Below are 8,081 nucleotides of genomic sequence, written 5' to 3'. Positions count from 1 at the left end.
TATTGGTATGGTGCCTTTCTCTCCTGCAACACAAAAAAAAAAATCATCAACAAAAATATTTGGGGGTACTTACCAAGCCTCTTATATTTTGTGGGGAGTCCTCTCCTTTTCAGACAGCTCTCCAGGCATTGAGGAATGGATTCAGAAAGTCTTTGGAACATGTGGGGTTCCAAGTTGTCCTAGATGTTCTGAATCTCCTTTACAAGTTTTGGAACAGTTGCAGTGTTATGTCCTTGTAGCCATCGCTTAATGAGTCCATTAGAATGGGTTTACATTGTGGCACCCAATGCTCATAACCAAGGTCATCCCTGAATTGGCATTGGATAGTCCTAACAGACATCTGTTTTGGGAGTTGTAGGTTCTTTTCTTTCAATACCTTTGCTATGATTCTATGTTCAGCTTCCACCTGTTGCTGAACCACCTTAGCCCATTCATGTTATATGGCATCTATTCTTACCATGGGAAATAGTGCCCTCTTAACATTTAGAATCTATTCTTGCCATGGGAAAGAGTACCCTGGGGACATTTGGCATGTATTCTTGCCATAGCATGCAGGAGCCCCCAGCAAGTTTGGTATGTCTTCTTGCCATGGCATATTATAACAGAATGACTGTTTTATTTCCCAATAAATGGCACTTGATACTTTCACTGTCCCCAACTCTCTCTATCTGGTGTTAAAGTTTGAAATAACTCAATGGAAGTTAGCACAAGGGACTGTACAAAATGCTTGTGTAAGTGCATGTGTTACTTTACAACGTCAGACTACTGAAACACTTTTTTTTAACATAATTTCATACTGCTTACTGTATAAATAATGACACAAAGTGATCATAAATGTGAGTGGTTGTAAATTGCATATACAAATGACCTGATGATAACAGGCCAACATAAGTACAAAATAACTGCTAAGTATTCCCAAGAAGACAAATTAAAACGATGGCTCATAAATAATAGAATGGAGCCCTGGTCTCACAAATCAAACATGACATTGCTCACTCCAGGCAACCATGAATCAGAGAAAAACCCAATTTCCATTTTCCATTGGAAAAGATTCTGGGCATCACTGAAAAAAAAAAAAAAAAAAAGGTAGCAAGCAAATACTTTGAACAGCAAAAGGGCATTAGTCACATCTTACAAATTACAAACACTTATGAAGAACTGTCTACAAAAACAAAAAAATCCTTCCCTCAGAACATCACATAAAAATGATAGACACCCAGGTCTATGGTACAAGACCCTAATTACCCATCATCCATTTCATCACATCACACAAGCACAATCGTGTGCATGTGAGAGACAAAAATAGAGAAAAAGAGAGATTAAGACCCATATCACAAAACACTCTTCAAGACAGACCACCAAACTCAATACTCCACAAACTTTCTCCCACCCCTTCATAATCAGCCTTACAGAAAAGATCCCTCTCAATAGAAGCAAGAGCTGTATTAGCATACTTGTGTTCAGGACACCATCCAGCTTGAGTACCAGCACAGAATAGGTTTGGCCAAAAAATCAAATTGGATGTAGCAACATCACACAATGGAAACTGAACACCTCATCCTAAACTGCCCTACACTATTCCTATACAATACTATACTTCTACCTTGCATGACCTATGGGCCCATATGGTGGCCATTGCTAGTTACTTGGAAACTGTAGGTCTTCTGAAAGAGAAACCTGGAACAATGGATGGACTGATTCCTGACCATTTGTTAAGCAGATTATGAAGTCCTTTAAGACCAAAAATCCCTCAAATCAAGGTTTAAATGTACTGAGGTAAAAAATCAGGGTAATATTTCTTCAATTTATTACATTTTTGTACCATTACATGAATAATATTGCATACAAATAAGTTGTATTCAATCTGTTCAATAAGTTAAGACATGTGTTGTACATAGTTTCTTCACTATAGAAGAAAGTAAATGCTGCACTCATCAATATAGGTTTATTCCTACATTTCAAACCCTGTCTGGGGTTCCAAATATTTAAACTTATATTGACGAGTCCAGCGTTTACTTCCTCAATGGTTCCTGGACTCCAGCTGTTCACAAATATAGTTTCTTTAATAAATAAGGCAGCACAATTTCAGTTTAGTCACCATTATTTTGAGTAGTCACCAAAAGTTTATCACAAGCAATGACTTTTGCACAACAACCCCAATGTAATGCTTTTCATATGGCAACCTCACACTATAGCCACCTTCCACTAACTTGGCATAAGTTTTCCTTTTTGATACTCTTGAAGAGTTGGTTTAATTTTCACACATTTCAATAACTGCTCCAAAATACCCTATTTTTCTTTTGTTGACACGCATATTTCACCCAGAATGTCAGTCATTTCAACTGATTTTCGAGTTTTAATAAATCTCTGCCAAGTTAATGTAATGTGGCTGTAACATTCATTCTATGCATAATAATTTCATTCATCTGTAGGGTTGACTCCAAATTGAAGGTCAGATTTGATTAGCACCCCTTTAGTATGAGATCCTACCAACAAATGAATAAAATCACTTGGTGATGACAAAATATAAATCATACATTACATCACTACTTCTCTGTACTGTGTAGTCTGGCATTATAATGGCATAAAAGAAAAATATACAGTTAAAAAATATATATTTCAAAAGATAAGTTAACAAAGTAAAATGATGGCTGGAACATTCTAAAAATCCTGGAATAATCACCTCTAAATAAATCCCAAATAATTTATTCTACATAGCTGAAGGTCAAATAATGAAAATAATTACAAGGCTATTAGGACCAGCAATTTACCAGCACTTCTATCATTGTGGGCAATACTCTGCTACCATTGTATGTTATCTTATATTTCACATATTAGTCTAATTGTGGCAACACGCCACAGCTGCTGCAGTGTCCCCTAATTGCACATATCTTAACTGTACATAAAATTGTTAATCTTTATCAAATCATTATATATGTCTATTATAAACAATACAGTATGTTCCAAATATTGTATCTCATATGAGATGACTGTTGTATTGTTAAATGTATTTGTATATAGTTTTATTTGCATACGTTTTACAAAGCGTTCATATATTTATTGTGTTTTATGTATATCATGGCAGATGGGCAAATGGAATATAAGTCCCAATCAGTATCAGACTTTGAGTTACTCCTTCCTACAAATAGGATGATAACCTTCTACTACCTTGATGAGGTAACCAATCTCATCATAATTATTTGAGGAGGAGATCATATGGAGATGAAATCTTCCTTGGTTGTGGGGGTGTTGTCATGTATCAGAGAAATTTATTCTGTGGAGTATTCATGTCACATTCATGTCACATTTCTTGTAGGAAGTTGTGGAGGATGATTAGGATATTGGTGCTGCATCACCCAAAATTTAGTGCAATGTGAGTGTTGATTCAGGGGGCAAATGAGAGTAGGTGATTGCTCCAGAGAATTGTGTAAATCAGGAAATCTAGTCGTATATGGCACTATAATGGGAGGCTCTGCAGATGAGAGGCTTGTTTCCTGTTAGGTGTGAGGCAAGAATGTCTTAATCTTAGGCAGATTAGTGTCATTAAAAAATATTGGTTGATGTGAGAACATTCACAGATGTATGTGATGATCAGCTGTCTTGATGTGGTTTGTTAGATGTTCTTCTCAAATGCCTTTGTTACATTTAATGAGATACTAGGTAAGGGATCTATTGGAAGAATGTTGTTTATATACAGAAATTAGTGTTCATGTTGTTAGAAGTAATGAATGTGTGCTTAGAATGAAATATGGCTACCAACCATGAAATCTTGCAGCAGTAGATCATGTCTTTGCCATGAGCTAACAACTTACAGCAGTAGGCTACTTCCAGGTATGCAGCTATAAGGATTTGAGTACTAAATATGATCAACTAGCAGCAACTAGAATATAAATATATATATATATATATATGATGAAGGTGGAAAAAGAAGTCACGGGTCTAGTTCCGAGTTCCTGAGTTTATTCCTGACCGGTTTCGCTCTATGCTTCTTCAGAGGAATGTGATGATCTGAAGAAGCATAGAGCGAAACCGGTCAGGAATAAACTCAGGCACTCGGAACTAGACCCGTGACTTCTTTTTCCACCTTCATCAACTTGTCACAATGTACCAACATATATATATATATATATATATGGCCTAAATTGCAGTGAACATGATCCAGGTACATTAGAGTTTAACTCAGCTGAATAAAATCAACTGGTAGCTGCCAGGATCAAATGTACGTGACACTAATGATACAAAAATAAATAATTTCTTATGAGTGCAGGCACCAAAATCATATCTAATATGGTCACAAAGTGTTGTCAAAGAATACTTAGGAAATGATATGAGCATTCAAATGGAAGGGAACTATTCATGAAAGGGAAAAAGTAAATGCATAAATAGAATAAGATAAAATAAAATAGAACTTGCAATTTTCTTGCAACAGGAAACTAGACGAAAATGCATATCAATCTGAATGTAATATAGTAACTGCAAGCAAAATAATTAAATGCAAGGAAATAATGTGAATGCAAAGAATAAATGCCATATTATCGAGTAAATAATATCAAACATTAATTTGAGAAAAACCGATATACACACATACATACCAATGGCCTTCTCCCCCTTACAAGGGAGGTAGCCAAAAAACAAAGGCACAACATCCACTCCATTCCATCCCCATTACATCCATTCCATCCCCACATACTTCACTCCCATTCACCATCCCTCCCTCCCTCTTATCTTGGTTCCTCCTGGATGATGGGTCATCCCTGCATCTCACCCACTGCCCTGGGTCAGAAGCAATGTAGCAAGACACAGCACATCCACAGCAAAGCCACTTCATTTAATCGGTGATCCTGCCTCTCCATCCCTTATGCAGAAAATGAGAAGACAGGGAGAAATCCTTTTGGGCTGCATCAAAATATCATTCACACATACTCCTTCACCCCCCCATGCCCCACCCACTCCTTTCCATGCATCACAGCATCATCCATACATAACCATTCTCCACTCACCCCTATCTTCTGTCTTCTACCTTTTACCCCATCACTCTATCTCATCCTTGGTCTCCCCCTCATGTTCACTCCTTCCACCTCTGCCTTTCACACCTCTTTTACTAATCTTTCTTTACTCATTCTTTCCACATGTCCAAAACATCCCAATAATCTTTTATCAACCCTATCTCCCAACTTCCTTTCCACCCCCGCTTTTTTCCTCACCTCGTTTCTCTCTCTATCCAGCCTAGTAACCCCTACCATACTTCTCAGGCATTTCATCTCAACCCCAATCAAACTCCTCCTCTCTTCCTCTTTTATGTTCCATGTTTCTGCCCTATACAATACTGTCGGCACAATCATGTGCTTTTGTATCTGTTGTGAGCTGCAGGTGGTACATTGTTGTACATATTTGAATAGTAAGCTGCCAGTATTTTTTTTTTTAAACATCCAGTTAGCTGTGCTTGTGTTATGTGATGGGATGAGGGTTGATGGCTCTTGCAATGCTGTGTGTGCCTCTAATGAGAGGATTTTAGTTTCAGTGTTTAGATGTTCTACTATGGGTGATTTTAGTGCATCCTATTATTGTTTTTAATACTTTATTTGCTTAGTATATAGGAAGTCTATGTTTTCTTGATTGTAGGGAATCATGCCAGCAAGGCATAGTCAAGTGTTGGTTTTATGAGCTGTTTGTAAACTGTAATTTCTTTCTACAGAAAATTATTTGACACCAGCATAAAAAATGTAAACAAATAAAAGTAACTGATTAATGATTTGGTTTTACATCAAAAACTCCTGTCAGGAGATTAGGATGGTGCTCCTTACAGGGGACTTTATAGTGGGAAATTCAAGGAACCATGATCTTGGTCCAACTCGCTAGCAGCAAGATTCGAGCTGCCATCCCCTTGACCACCCACCGCAGGTAGCAGTGCTCTAACCTGCAGGTTATTTAGTACATATACCAATGGCTTTTTCCCCCTTACAAGGGAGAAAAAGACATTGGTATACGTACTAAATAACCTGCAGGCCAAGCAGGTTTGAGCACTGCTACCTGCTATGGGGGGTCAAGGTGATGGCAGCTTGAATCCTGCTGCTAGCGAGTTGGACCAAGATCATGGTTCATTGAATTTCACGCTATTAAGTCCCCTGTAAGGAGCACCGTCCTAACCTCCTGATAGGAGGAGTTTTTTATGTAAAACCATATCATTAATCACTTACTTTTATCTATTTACTTTTTTATGCTGGTATCAAATACAGTCAAACCTCGGTTTTCGAACATAATCCGTTCCAGAAGGCTGTTCGAAAAGCGATTTGTTCGAAAACCGAAACAATTTTTCTCATTATAATCAATGTAAATAATTTTAATCCGTTCCAAGTCTAAAAAACAACTTTTTCTAATTTTTTTTTACTATTTTACACCATAAACTGCACTGTATACTGTTTACCATAAATAAGTGTATCCCGCTTCTTTTCTTAAACTTTTCAAACCACCCTCTGCTTGCTTATCAAACCCTTCCGGAATAATGCTAGGATCTTTTTTTATCAAATCTTCATACAATTGTCTTGCTTTGGCACAAATTGCATCTTCACTAAGAGTATCACCTGCTAACTGTTTCTCATTTACGAAAATCAGCAAAAGTTTTTCCACTTCCTCCAATACCTGTGGCCTTTGTTTGCTAAAAACACTTGATCTTTTAGCCACATCACTTGCTTTAACCTGGTCTTTATTTTTTAGGATGGTGCTTATCGTCGATTTCGCATTCCCAAACTCCTTAGCCAACGCAGACACACGAACGCCAGATTCATATTTCGCTATTAATTCTTTTTTAAATTCAATAGTTTTGCGCACTACTTTCCTCTTTTCTTCACCACTTGAACTTGCTTTCTTTGGACCCATGATTAGGGGCTAATACACGATGCAAAGATGAAAAAAAGTCAGATTTACGTAAATAAGAACGAACACGTCTGCTCGGAATGAACTTTGATCGCAAATGCGCTACAGAGGAAGCGTCCTTAGCGTTCGAGTTCTCTCGGCTCGCGAGTGAGCCGCGTTCGGGTACGCTCGGCTTCTTTCGGTTTGTTCGAGAGCCGAAATTTGGTCGAGTTCTGAGACGTAAAATTCTCGAAATTTTTGGTCGAAAACCGATTTGGTCGAGAACAGAAGCGTTCGATAACCGAGGTTTGACTGTAGTTTCTGTAGAAAGAAACTAATTACAGTTTACAAACAGCTCATAAAGCCAACACTTGACTATGCCTTGCTGGCATAGTTCCCTACAATCAAGAAAACATAAATTTCCTATATACTAAGCAAATAAAATAAATAAAATTTCTATCCAATCCGATAAGTAAAATTTGCACCTTGCTGAAGAGATTACTTATATGTTAAATAGTTTTTCAGTATCTACTTATAAGGCATCTGTTACTTACATATATTCTAATTTTCTACAAATATTGGTAATTTCTTGCTTAACACTTGTGCAACTGACATGACTCATTTCTAAGCAATTCAAAATTTCACTATACTATAAAAACATAAAAATATCAAATTACAAGAAATTGCATTATGCCACTTCATGCACTTCTAGCATTGTCTTAATTACCATTTTTCACTTAAAAAATAGATTTCTGGAATAATCCTACAGTATATATTTTCAGGATAGTATGCTGTTTGGAAGCACATTCCATTCATCTACGACTAATCTCAAACCAAACCTAAAACATACAAGAATTCAATCTAATCAAATAAAAATATGTATCTAAATTACTAATTGTTTATCTTATGAACACACTTTTGTAATTCCTATGTTTATCCAGTCAACAGGGACCAAGGACAAGAGTTTGCAGGTGATGGTCCTGTGAAATGAATACTAAAGAGAATCATCTCTTAACCACTCATTTTCATATCTCATTAACACCCTCGCCATTACCTGAAGGTGCAAGACACTTCTCTAGACCAGACTCTAGGTTTCTATCACTTCTGACTATCATTCCTCGTGCTACCCTCTGATGACACGAAGGAAGGGGGGTGAATGGGAGTGGAGTATGTGGGGACAGAATTGGGAGTGGATTTTATGCCTTTGTTTTTTGGCTACCTCCCTTGTA

The sequence above is a fragment of the Oratosquilla oratoria genome, chromosome 5, assembly GCF_046742065.1.
Source record: "Oratosquilla oratoria isolate Oo_2021 chromosome 5, ASM4674206v1, whole genome shotgun sequence".
NCBI classification, from domain to species: domain Eukaryota; kingdom Metazoa; phylum Arthropoda; class Malacostraca; order Stomatopoda; family Squillidae; genus Oratosquilla; species Oratosquilla oratoria.
The sequence above is the reverse complement of the archived record's forward strand: the minus strand, read 5'-3'. Positions refer to the sequence as shown.